The 13,764-nt window shown below is 35.2% G+C and overlaps 1 protein-coding gene across 10 annotated transcripts in view; it reads left to right on the forward strand.

Annotated features, from left to right (window-relative positions):
• Positions 1 to 13,764, forward strand: part of DIAPH2 (diaphanous related formin 2) — a 280,711-nt gene that overhangs the window by 145,677 nt on the left and 121,270 nt on the right. Inside the window, exons 25-27 of one of the 10 annotated variants that reach the window (XR_011143402.1) lie at positions 1,235 to 6,127; positions 6,477 to 6,797; positions 6,907 to 7,959. The exons of 4 other annotated variants lie outside the window; for them this stretch is intronic. The gene's annotated coding sequence lies outside the window, so the exon portion shown is untranslated. Of the gene's footprint in view, positions 1 to 1,234; positions 6,798 to 6,906; positions 7,963 to 13,764 lie in introns of those variants that run through there. 5 more of the 10 variants (XR_011143405.1, XR_011143403.1, XR_011143404.1 and 2 more) reach the window with 5 other exon arrangements.

Below are 13,764 nucleotides of genomic sequence, written 5' to 3' on the forward strand. Positions count from 1 at the left end.
ATTCACAACTATATTTTAGTGTAGGGTTTTTATTCTTGACCCATTTTTAAATAAGCTAATTTGTGATTTCACTTAGTCTCTTTTTATTTACTGCATACGGTTATTCATTTCAGTGCATACCACTTCATATAACTCTTAAATGAGTAGCAATAATTTAAAGCTGCTTTAAGTATTAAAACAAAGACAGATAGGGAGAGTTGTATCGTACTGTTCCACAATCTGTTTAAAAACAACGCAATGCAGTGCAGGAATAATGTGTTCAGATAAGTATGCTCACTGATCAAAAAACATTGAATAAAAGCTGGTAGATTTACATTTAAGTAGCGTTGGTTACAGTCTGTTAGCTCGATATATGTTTTGAGCAGTTATTTTAACACAGTTTGATATTTAAAATCTGAGGAATAATGGGTTAATGTTATCGGAATAGTTCATATTTAAAGGAAAACTAGAGGCAACCAAATGAAATCATTTGATAACAGAATCACATTTGGTTTTACATCAGACTGGCTTTAGAGCTGTTCAGATGTCCGTTTGAGTTGGTTTTGTAGTCATATCAGTGTGACTTCCTGCTTAAGAGTGTTTCCTTTTTTTGCATTTATGACCTTTCATAAAGTTCAATAAAAATAATAGATTTAGATGAGGTAGCTATAGGTTAATTGCTTTCTTCTCTAAGTAATTAATAGTTAAGATAGTTAAGATATAGTTAAGATATAGTATGATCATCTGGTTTGTTTTCATGTATAACAGAAAAGTCTCACCAAATAATGCTGGAGTTAACTTCTCTTTGATTAATATCATGTCCTTTATGATGGTGTGTGATCTAGATTTTAAAAATTCAACTCTGCTACATCCCTAATAGGTTGTACCAAAGATTGTTTCTCTCAAAAATAGGCATATTGTTGCTGGTTTGACTTTTTATACTTCCAGTTTCTAGACATTGTGACTTTTTTTTTTAATTTTCCTTTAAATTTTAGGAGTTGTTTTTATTAGAGATCATCATCTCCATGTGAGAACTTTCATACTGTGGTGAGGTTACTTAAATTTTTCTGCAATAACAAAGTAGATTGGTTTAGGGCTTCTTTTCTAGATGACTAATATTTTTGTCAACATACTTCTTAAAATATAGATTCTGACTAAATACAGAATTTCAGTAATCATTTTGTAGCTTCCTAGACACGAAGAGTGAATAATATTATATTATGTATAACTTTGTTCTACATCAAAAAAACTGTAGCTCTGTAGCCAGCATGATCATCGTGGAACCTTGTGTTCAGTTAGTTAACGCAATGCCAGCTTGCTGCTGTGATCTCCGCTTCCCAGGACACAGCTCTCCATTCTGTAAGTGTGCATCTGTGTGTTTTATTTATGATGAACGCTGTGGAATTTTAAAAAAAATGAACTATATGGAAATACTTCTGTGAGATTCTGAAGTGATTTCTGTGGTCACTATCTTGCTCTTGTGCTAGAATTTTAGTTTGCCTGCCTTTTTGTATCAGGGATTTTCTTTAAGTATTTAATTGTCTGAGTTTTAAGGAGTGCTCAGGGCATGCTCTGAAGTCACTGGGAGGGATCCTGAAGCTGGCCTGTATGGTAGGCCACTAGGAGTAGTTGGTTTCAATACCTTATGAGAGTTACAGCCATGTTATGGCAAAAAGTATAATATGGTTACAATGAAAGAAAAGATTAAAATATTCCTTACATGAATTACATTTAATATTAAGTAAGTTATGATTCTTGGGACAACTTTTCTGTTATCTGGTCCATGGCTTGAACTCTACTTCACTTGAATATCAAATTGTAAATAATTTAACTTTAGCTGTGGGCTGTTTCTTTTATAATTAGCCCAGATTCATGCAGTTGGGCAGTTTGATTCAACAGTTTAGAAAAGTAATTAGCGACCATGACAAATTTTGCTTTCACTCCTTGTTTTGTTTCAGTGCTTGTGCCTGTAATTAAAGAATTTTAAATGGAAAACTTTGAGTTCTATACTCACTCGTGATAGGTGTGTGCCTAGTCTTCCTTTTAGTGATGTTAAGAGTGCTTGTATAGATAGGGGTTGAGAAACAAATTCGATTAATGGGGTTTAACTTTGCATGTTATTAAGAAAGGTTAAATGGAACAGAATAAAATGCTGTTTCAGTGGTGAGCCTTGGAAAGTTGAACAGTTCAGATTCCACTGAACTTTAACTCATCTTGAATTAGAACTATAGATACATAGATACCAACTATCCCTCCACGAGCACGCATGCACTCACTCAACCACCCTGATTTCAAAGATATAGTCCTCTAAAAAAATGGACTGGAGCTTTGTTCTGTGCGGAAGGGCAAAGCAGTAGACTTCAGATAGCAGGAGGGCACACTATTTAATGACAAGGTCTCATTAGGCTCATTCTTTTCAATTATTTTGCCAGTTAAAGAGAGACTGACTCTTGGCTCTAGCTGTTTGAGTTTAAAGAACCAGAGATCTTGTTTGAGGACCATTGAAGAGTTTGCTGACAATCTCGCATTAAAACATTTTTATACAGTGTATCCTAGATGGACTAATATGTCCTTAAATTAGGACTTAACAAAACTTGTTTGTTTTTCAACTGTATCGTTTAGCTTAGTAAGAGTATTAACGTGCCTCATCTTGTTGATATCTTTAAAACACCAGGCTACCACAGTATTATAATGTAAATATTGACTTTTGTTTTCAAGTGCATATATCGCATCTCTTGAGGTACTACAACTGAGAATCTATTAGAGTTTGGGTTGTAAAATCAAATATTAAACAACAGTTGTTGAAGTTATTTCTTCTAGGACAACATTTCCTGGAAATCTGAAAATGCAACTGGAAGTTTCAGGTGGTTCGTGGAAATGTACCTATTGAAGTAAACTAACTTCGCCTATATTATAATAGATTTACATAAACAGAAGGTAAACCTGTGCTGCTAGATGACTTTCATAACACACCACCTGCTAAATTTAGTCAGTTTTCATTCCTATTTGTGCCCTTTCAAATAGGAAGAGTGGGCTAAACAGGAATGCCTTTTTAGAATGAGGGAATGGGACTGCCATAACAGAAGAATTGAAGCTGCCTTTCTCCTCCAGCTTTCACAAGGTTCAGGGAGTCTGAATCAGAATAGCTAGATCTGTACACACCTCCACATGCAGGTTCAGCATAAACCCAACTATTTTGTGAGGTGCCAGAGGAAGCAAGTCTCTTTCTTGATGACTTATGACTGCTCTTTGGGTAAAGAATTTTGCTACGAACCTAGCATTCTAGCCAATGTCTTCCATTGGAAGGAGTGCCCGTCAAATTTGGGACCTCCATGGAAGATTCAGTGATGATGAGGCACCTGCAGTCCTTTTACAGATGGTCCTTAGCTGGGTCAAACTAGCTCTAGCTTTGATTCGCTTCATGCTTTGATTCTCACATTGGCAGAAACTTTTTCCCTTCTCGTTAGCATTGCATCGGTCAAGCAGTTTTTATCACATAGTAATCAGTAAGGCCTCTCTTTCTTCCATATTTATGTTTAGAAACTGATGCTGTAACATAGTGCTTGTCACTTTCTCCAGACCCTTGGCTCAATGTGAATAGTAAGGATATGTACCAGAGCAGTAAAAAGTGACACTTGTTTTTTCTGATTAATTGCATGCATGCAAATAACTTAATCAAATCTGTTATTTTTCAGGAATTGCAATATTAAGGGAACCATGAGTGAAAGAGCAAAAACTGTTGCAGATAAAAGCTTTTCTAGACAGTATTTATTCATAACAGTGATCTTGTGAAATAACTTAATTTTCAGAAATAAGCACTATTCACTAAAGCAAAATGCTTTCTTAAAAAAAAGTCAAGCCTTCTGCTTCCAAGGTTTCTCAGCTGATATCGATATGTGCTCATAGTTCTATGCTATGTTCTAGCAGTGACTATTGCTACACAGTACAATGAGTTTTATTAGTTCCTTACCTGATCTACTTGAGTGGTAATGAAATGATCAGGGGAAAAGTCTGCTCCAAGTATGTTTGGGGTTTTTGTGCACTGAGAATGTTAGAAAATATTTCATGTGCACTAAACATTAACTGGTAATTCTCTCTGCACTGGAACATAGATTCTCTTATAGCGTGCCACGAGGGAAGAAACAAATATACTCTAAATCAGAACCTCAGCATACTGAATTGACTGTGATTTCCGCCCCCAGCCCGCAGTGGCTGAGCAGCAGGACGTCATTAACACACTGACAAGGAGTGCTGAAAGAATGTTAATGGCATTACCACTCTTGTCATCCCTTAACACTTGGGATTTCCTCCTAGCTTGTTACGGAGAAATATTTCACTTCAAATGTTTTGAGGTGTCATTTTTAGAAAAGCCTATTTTGTTTTTCAGACAATTTGAAATGCACTGATGCCTTCATTTCTGCATGAATGTTAACATTTGAATTTGTTCATAACCAGAAGCTCTTCAAAAAATAATCCAAAAGGGAGAACGTTTCTAGGAACTTTTGTATGTGCCCCTACTTGTGAAATAACTGATATTTTGCCTGACTGTATTTAAATGTATTTTTTAAATAGAGGCATTTTCAAGTTCTCTGGGAGTTGGAAAATAAAAACTTAATAAAAGATTTTGAATTCTAGGTCATTTATAATCCTTTTGGCAAACTTATAAAAGTGCTTTTGGCTTATGATATTTATCTAAAGATTTGTTGTTGTTGTTGTTGTTCTTGCTATCTACAGAAATGACATTTGAAAATATTTTCATTGTAAAGTTCAGTTCTTGACTAAAAGAGGTATTGGGAAAACTCATGGTTATTTATCCAGATAAAATATTTTTTCCCTGAATAGTATCTAGGGAAAAAAGGTCTAGCTTACTGAAGTTTATACATCAGTAAGGCTGTGGGTTTTTTTTTTTTTTTTTGTTTTGTTTGTCTATTTTTTGTTCTGCTTTTTTTTTTTCTCCAGACCTGCTTCTCAAGTAGCCTAGTTCTTTTACTCCCTCTCCCCCTGAAGATAGAAAACCTAAGTTGTCCAAAAAAGACGATGAAGAAGCACTTACTGTTGCTTAAAAGTTATGAAGTGTTAATTTCTGTGGTGAGCAACAAAGGTACAGAGATTTGGCTTCTAGATGTAGCGCTGGGTTGTAGCTGCATTATAGCAATATAATCAAGGTGGTTTATGTGCTACTCCCTTGGGTGATGAGCATTCATTCAAGCCTTCTGCTTACAGTTAATGTACTCTAAGCAACAGCCTGCAGAAAGTACATATCTTAAGATCTGCTAGCACCAGGGAACAGTCTATTTAACAAGACTTGTGAATGTATGCAGTGGAGGGAAATGGAACAGGACAGATTCATTGTAGCTTAAGAGATTAAAATATGAGCTATTATCTCCAAGACTTAGCTTAGAAAAATGAATACTTGATTAAATGCTCAATCGATTCTTTAATGTTTTCCACTATATAGTTGATAGGCTTTCTTACCACTATAGAGAAAACAAAACAAATGAAAACACTGTCATTGTATTATTGATATTGTTTGTAAATGAGGAAGAGCTAGAAATGATGGAACCTTTTTTTTCCTCCCTAATGGGAAAAAATGCACTACTTCAAGCTTCACTTGACACTTGTGAGCTTTGATTCACTTCATTTTTAAGGGGGTTAATTTAGTTCATCATCTGATCTGTTTTATCATCTTTGAAGCAGTTATGAACTTGTTGAAACTATTGGGTCTTGCTTAACATTATCAACTTGTAATTCCTATCTATTAGTAGTGCTGGTGCTGCAGCGTTTAACAAGACATATTTGATATTGATTAGTATTTAAAAATGTATCAATTTATTGCTCTTTGTGCTTAAGTGTGAGCTAAATTATTTCTGCAAACTAATGATTAGTTTAACTTCCTATTAGAAACACAAGGGAAAAACAAGTTTTTTAAAAAAGCTTGAATAGTGGAAGAAAAAGAAAAAGACTTTGCACTGCCTGCTTAAGGTCTAGTACAGATAGTAATGCTTCATATGCTGCTGAAACTTTGACTTATGGAATCTTCTGCTTAAACTGTATTTTGTAATAGCATGTATTTTTTCAGTGTCTCTTACTCTTCTTTAGAAGTTTCAAGCCCAAGGGCAGAGGAGAAAAGACTTTCTCAGAATTTGTAGTAAGCCATGACATTATAGCTGTCTTCTAATATGCAAGTACATGCAGTGTATTACAAATATAGCTATCAGTAAATAGTTTTCTTCATTTGAAAGTTCTCTGGTTTCCTTTCACTTTCTCTGCTGCCGAGAAAGCAGCCAAAACATACTATGTTAAAAGTAGAGTAAAACCATACCTTGTATTTTGGCTCTTTCTGTGCTGATTTCCTGTCCAACATACATTACATGCGTGCATAATTAACATACATATGGGTGGAAGACAGAAGTAGGAATGTGAATGGAATCAATTCTGAAGTTATGATGCTGTTGAGCTTCCTGTCTGATCAGTGTCACTTCATTGTTCTGATCTAGTCAAATGAGTGAAATAACAGAAGGGGAGGTGAGAACGTAACCAGCCAGAAAGAGACTGGAAGACAATAACATAGTAAAAGGAGGATGGCAAGCAGCCTGAGGATAGGAAGAAGAGCCAAATGCACATATTTTAAAACGTGAATCGAAGATGAGGACAAATGATGAATGAAATGGACCTGTAAAAGATACTTATGAATTTAAGAGAAGAAGCTCCAAGAAAAATGCATGAAAGCATATGTAATGAAAAGTCTCCATGATGCTTGTAATGTGCTTAAGAAAAGGATTGAAATATGGGCCGCAACACTAGCCTCTTGCAAGCAGGTATGTCTTTCAGTTGAATCTCCCTTGATGAAGAGCTGTACTCTAGGTAGTAGAGACCCAGCTGTACTGCATCATCACAGTCTGCTTTTTTGTTAATTCCATGTTCCAGAGGCAGCTAGTCAACAGATCACAAGTTGAACTGACAGGCTATTCTTGTCACATTTGAGAAGATCCCGGCATGTTTTGCAAAATGAGAGAAATGTTGCTGCAAAGTACTATGATGTGGGAGTCAACAGTGTGGAGTGCTGTTCTAGCGTGTGAGATCTGATTTAAAAAGTGGACCTCCTACGTAGATGCCATGAAGACAGACACTGCAGAAATTCTTTAAATTTCTGAAGTGGAATAAAAAATGCTAACCACACTTTGTTAATTATGAAGACTAATTCCACTGTTTAGATTCTTGGCACACAAACAAAGTTTAAAATATTTTGGTAGTAATTTTATTACCAATGGTAACATTTAGAATAATGTTATTCCCAGACAAAAAGCCATATCCTAAAAAAATTATACTTATTAAAAGTTATCCCTTTTTGAGACCTAAGATATTTTTCACTTGTATTTAATGTAGCAAAACATAAATTGGTTAATATAGAAACTGTTATCATTCTGTGAAAAGCCATAAAACAGAATTTTAAATTGTTTTGTATATCTAAACAGGAATGGAATTTATGTTTTGTAACCTGCCAGAAAAAGCAGTTCATACGTATCTTCTCCATATTCAGTCTGTGCGTATGACAGGGAATCTGGATATTCCTAACTCTCAGGTCCAAATGACTTGTATATCACTTCTTTTCTAACTGCCACAGCTTGGGTACTTTGTACAAAGTACAGTATATTATACAAAAGGCGATCCTACTTCTCTTAGCTTTTTAGGAGGCTGCTTCTGATGATTTTGATACTCAGACTTCCTTAGACTTGTCAAGAAAAAGCCCCAAAGTCTTCCTTCTCTTCCAGAATTCAGGAAACGTGCTATGAGAGCCATTCAGAATCCAGGTGTGAGATAAAGGGCAGTGTGTCGCAGTGCCAAGGTTTAGAAATACTCTTATTAGTGATAGGAAAATTTCTACTTGACAAATGGATGCAAACTTTTTCATTCAGCTTATACCCAAAAAGTTACAAATGTGTTTTACTTCTCTCTAGGCCATTCTTAAGGTATGTTCAGCGCTTTTTAAATGGAAAGCAGTAAATATAACTCCTATTATGTTGTGTGTCTTTTGCTTCATACTCATATATATAGTTTATATGTGATTATATGTGTGGTTGTGGGTGTTTTTTGTTTGTTTGGTTTTTTTTTTTTTTTGCTTTTTGTGTCTTTAAAATTACAAGTCTACAGATTAATGTGTAGGCTTGCTTTTCACTAGCTTTTCCTCATTAGACTTTTTGACGTCTAAGTTCTCTGGGCTGGAATTAGTTTTCTAGCGCGTTTCCAAAGGTACAGATTGCTGAGCTACCAAGGAACTTTTTGAAGTAGAATGTATACGTAAGTACTAGGAATAAATTTTATATTTTTTTTCATTGTAGAGATTTGTTGCTTTGAAGTAATTGTTTTCAGTTCATGCACTCGTTAACAAAGCTAACTGTGCCATTTCTATATCAGACTTGAGATTCTGATGAGCTGCCTGGCTGTGTAAAGTGACAGTGCATCCACCAAATGTGGGTGCCCCAAATTTATGCTGATTTTGTTACCACAAATGCATGAAAAGAATCACTGGAATGCATTTTTGAAATGAAAATCAACAGTGTATTATTTTATGAGAGGTTACACTTAAAAACCTTTTGTCTCTGAACACTTGCATGATATTTAAATGGGTATGGTAAAGCAACCGAGACGTGTTTGATTAAACCGATCATGCTTGTAATTCTGAGAAGTCTTCTGAAGGTCTGACGTATTTGATCAGCATAGGCAGAAAATCCCACTTCTGAAAGTACAGTGATAGAAGATAGGAAGAATTAGTACATGCATATAATCTACTTTTCCTTTCCAAACTAGCAGCGCTTTGACTAAATTCAGGGCATCAATGAATAAACAGTGTTTTCTTTTTCCATTTTCCATTTTTGCATTGCTAATTGTTCAAGCGCATAGCATCTCAGCATTTTGAAACCTACTGAAGAACTGACCCAACCAAGTTCAACATCGGGTTACAAACAATTTATGATATGTTTAGTCTTGTTTATGCAATCGACATTATTAAGCTCTGGAAAATAACCTGCTATTTGATAGTGTTTAGCTCTTAAAGATATTTTTAAGATCATTGTTTAGCACTTAAGTTGTTTCCTTACTCTTTAGAGAGTATCTCCATAGCACATGAGAAGATCTGCTTGTTCAGACTAGCCTTTACATAGGTACAAGTTTAAAAATTTGATAATCATGAGGTTAGAAATATGACCAGGACCTATGGCAATTTTAAGGCACAGTATGAGAACCATGTTCTAAAGATCTCGGTCCAGGTCAGCAGTCTTACAGCTTCTGGGATTGTCTTTGTGTAATTTTTTTAAGGAGATCGTGATGTTCAGTGACAGTCATGAAATAAACGTTGCTATTCAATCCCAGGTCCACTAAGAAATGGCAGTATGGCCTTGTGGCATTTGCTAATCCTTTCACTTCATTTTGAAAAAATAATATCAATACCCTATAAAATTGCTTAGAGATATTTGCATGACTGGTGGCACGTTTTACATGGCTAGATACATGTCATGAAGGTCAGTAGCTATCGTTGTGAGTTACAAGGTTAAATACACTGTTCCTGCTGCATGTAAACGTTCTAGCTCTGTGACATGTTAGCCCACTACGTCTGCTGCGATATGAAGCAGATGAAAGCAGTGGATCTTTGTAAAAAGTTAGTTTACAAAGATAATTTGCTGAAACAAGACAAGTTATTTTACTATCCTAACTGAATGAATCTCCTTTTCTGGTCATGCCTGAGATATAATTGCTTTTGGTTTCCCACATAATACAATGAATGGCAGCATTGATACTGATTTTCCCAAACAATTTAATTTATTGCTAAATTAGTGGAAAAATCAACCATTTTTTTATTGTGCTGTTGCTTTTGTTTCCTTATTTTCATGGGGTTTCTAGGGGGTACTATATTTTGCAATTTCAGAATTGTTGGGCAGTTTTTTGCAATAGTCATTTGAGTGAAACGTGTTCATTCATTTATGAACATGTTATTAGTTTCCATGGTTGCCAAGGTGTCACCCTAGTGGCATGCTGAAGCTGCTAAACTTTGTGGAGATGTGTGTGTGTGGGTGACGTGGGAGGGACTGTTGTGCAGTTTGTTTGGTTTTTTCTTTTAAATCACACAAAGTATAAATTTATACCTGGGGTATACTGAAATTAAGTATTTTCCCCATTTTATGTATATTCCCCCATAGCGTATGAGAGTCTGTTTTTATTACCTACTATCAAAAAATAGAACTCTTCCAAGTTAAGAGATTTCATGCTAGTTGTTTTAATTTGTTACACTACGCATGTGGTTCTGTGAAATAGAATTTGAAAAATTTTAAATTGGTCAAGTCTAATATGGCTAAGATTCCAAATGTTTTATTTTTGCCCTATGTCATGTTTTATATGATACTTCACTATGTTCTTACTATATACTTGACTTCATTTTCTATTTCTTTTTTTACATTCTTGTATTTCAATATGTTTATATTTCTTCTTTAAAGAGGAATTCTACCCAGATTTGCATAATAGATAATGAAATGAAGCCTATTCCATTCCTTTATGAAAACAATATTATATAAACCAATCAAGAGATATTAGCAAATCATTGTTGCAATGTTTGACTAATTATATGAAAATTGTTAATTTGCTTTGAGACAAGATCAGCCTTACAGACTGCCTTAATGGCATGATCAAAGGATGATGATAAGTAGTACACTTAGAGTAGGGTCAAATGCTTCAGGGACTCGTGTAAAGTCCGCTTTCACGTAGCAGCTTCATGGATGGTCTGGAAAATCGCAGAATCACAGAATCGTTTAGGTTGGAAGGGACCTCTGGAGATCATCTAGTCCAACCTCCCTGCTCCAGCAGGGTCACCTAGAGCATATTTCCCAGGATCAAAAAAAAAAGAAGTCAATCAGCATATCAGTTAAATTCACGGGTAACAAATCAGTAAATAATGAAAACACAAGTGAGAGAAATACGAAGTGGCTCAGGGAGAATATAAATATCAGGACAATTGAGTTAGAATGACTCGGAAAAAGTATTTGCTAATATATTTGCGAAAAATAGTAATGTGCAAATGTATTTATGAGGATATAGTTCATTGATAAAAAGGAATTGTGTACTACTTTCTCTTTTCTGTGTGATAAAAAACAAGAAGCAAACAGTTTGAAAATGCAGTACAGATGATATGTTCACAGTACCTCATAGAAGAAAATTAGTTACTTTGATTTTGCTAAGAGGATGTTCATTATTGTGTTCTATAGAGATGCCTTTTTTTAAGTGTGTGGTTTGTAGGCTTTTTTTTTTTTTTTTTAATCTCTATGTACATACTATATACTGGAGAAGTTAGGTAAGTTTGAGATTTGCTTTACATGGAGTTGAAACTAGGACTATCAAGTTGGGGATCTCTCTCACAGTTGTGAAGTAGTGCTTCTTGCCAAGCCAGACTAATCAAGAAATTTGAAAAATGCTATGCATCCTTTCTGAGGTTATTTTTGTTAGAAATATATTTTTCTGTTGGACACAGGCCCTCAGTGAATTTCCAGTTTTTTAGGGGTGTGGACTAGATAGAAGGTAGGTTATTGGGCTAGACAAGTCCATGCAGTGCTTCAGGCATGACTTTGTATATTGAGTTGGAGAGAGTACACAGGCTTAAGGGTGGTTTATTTCCACTTGCCCCTTTTCTTTTGACTTGGATTTTGTGGGATTTGTTTTAATACGAATATATAAAGCGCTGTAGGTGTTGCTTATACTAATTCTTAGACTTATGTATGTTTAGGTAAAGTAGTGTTTACAGTTGTTAGAAACAGAAGCTGAATTTCTTGTGCTGTTGAATTCAGCTGCTGCAGTTTCATCCCCATCAGCTGATCTCACTGCTGGTCGATTTGTGAGGGTATAGAAGAAAGGTTTGAAGAGGAAAGCTTCTAGAAAAGAAAATTCCTAGAAAACATGCAGTAAGAAGAGGGAGTAGGCTGATTTTGAGGATGTAATGTGAAAGGTAGCAGATGAGGTTGTGATATATGTTGCAGTTTGTGTACAGCAAGGACAGCAAAATGACGTGGTGTAGAGAAGAAATGTAGATAGACAGGTGTGTGATTGGGCCTGGGGGGCAGGGGAGCAGAAGGGTGCAGATAGAGCCAAGCAAGTATGAAACAAAAGGATTGTTTCATCTTTTTCATTTAGATCATATAATTTGCGGTAAACATATTTGAGCTCAATTTTAAAACTTTCTGGATATGTGCCCTTGGTTATGTCCATTATAAGCTATTTTGCAGAACTTTTCTTCCCAGAGGGTGAGCTTTTCCAGCTCTTCTGGATGTTCAGTCAGTTGATGCTCATTTGTTATCTTAGTGTTGCTCTTTAAAGGGCTCTTATCTTTCCTTATTGTTTTCCCCTCCACCCAGATAAATTTAGAGAAAATAACAATTTTCTGCAAAATGCCTTTCTGCCAAGTGCAAAACACTGAGCTTTCTTTCTTTGTAACACTCCGTTTATCAGCATACATCCTTTATTTCTCATTTTGCTTATTTGATTAATCTTTTTTGAAACAAGCTTAGAATGTACAGAGTGTTCCAGGTGAAAACCAAGCAGGGCTGTCAGTGGATTAGTGTAGTTAATGCTTCTCAACAGACCTTGGGATTGCGTTTTTGGTTTTTCGTGGTTGCATCGTATTGCCAGTTTAAAGTCTTCTCATAACCAGCTAATACACTGTGGAGTTTTGCTTTGTTTGTTATTTACAGATGATTAGCTCTTGCAGGAAAAAAAAGATTTTTTTTGTCTTCAAATTGCTGACCTTCCCTTTTTTGCTATTAGATTTCGGACCAGGCTAGCTAGTTCTTTTTATGATATTTCTACCCATGTTTGGATGGAAATGGGGAAAGCTGGGTAAAAATGAACAGTTGTCTGTTAAGCTGAAGTGAAAAGAAAACTGGGAAATGGATGGTATAACTAGAGAGAAGTACGTATCTAGAGCGGTATGTATCAAGGGAGACCTGGGTATGTATGCAGGAGGTATGACATAATATGAGCATAAGCATTCATCTAGTTTGTAGTGGAAAATCACCTAATAATATGTACTGTTTTAATGCTTAGTGCTCATATTTATTATGAATTTTAATATCAGTAAAAGGAGTGACAAACCCTTTTGGAAAGTGATTCTTTAAATTGTAACCAGGCTATACTAAAGATACGGTTTTCATAAAGTTGATATTTAACCATATAAAAACCATAAAACTTTATAAAGTGTTCTACAGAACAGATTATCAGTTTTCTTTATGAGAGTGTATTTCACCCCCCAAATCTTCAGTTTTCTTAAAGAAAGAGAGCCCTGATATAAGGAGATATGGGGCTGTGTTTATGTCTTTCATGTTAGGCTACACAGTAAATTTTATGAGCAGAAGTAAACAAGCTGTAGGTTCCATTATAGGATAAATAAGGAAAGGAAGAAGCTGAATAAGTGTTAAAAATGAGGAGGAGTAAGATAGGAGACAGGTATTTGTGTGCCAGTTAAGAATTTCAAACTGCATATTTTTCTAATTTGTGTTTGTTAAGACACACACATTCTGTAAATTAAGTAGTAGAAATTTTCATAGTTTGTTTTTGTTTTGGATTCACAGTGGCTGAGATTATGTAGATATACCACATGAGGGAGCTCCATTCTGTTCTGCAGTTTAGAGACCACATCTAGACCTGTGCTTTAAATCTAGTGCTGAATAAGATCGAGAGAAGATTTAATACAAGAAAGGTGAAAAATAAAAGGCTAATGAAATGTGTTTTTAGTGCATCGGTTGGCTAACT

The sequence above is a fragment of the Struthio camelus genome, chromosome 11 (genome assembly GCF_040807025.1).
Source record: "Struthio camelus isolate bStrCam1 chromosome 11, bStrCam1.hap1, whole genome shotgun sequence".
Classification (NCBI taxonomy): domain Eukaryota; kingdom Metazoa; phylum Chordata; class Aves; order Struthioniformes; family Struthionidae; genus Struthio; species Struthio camelus.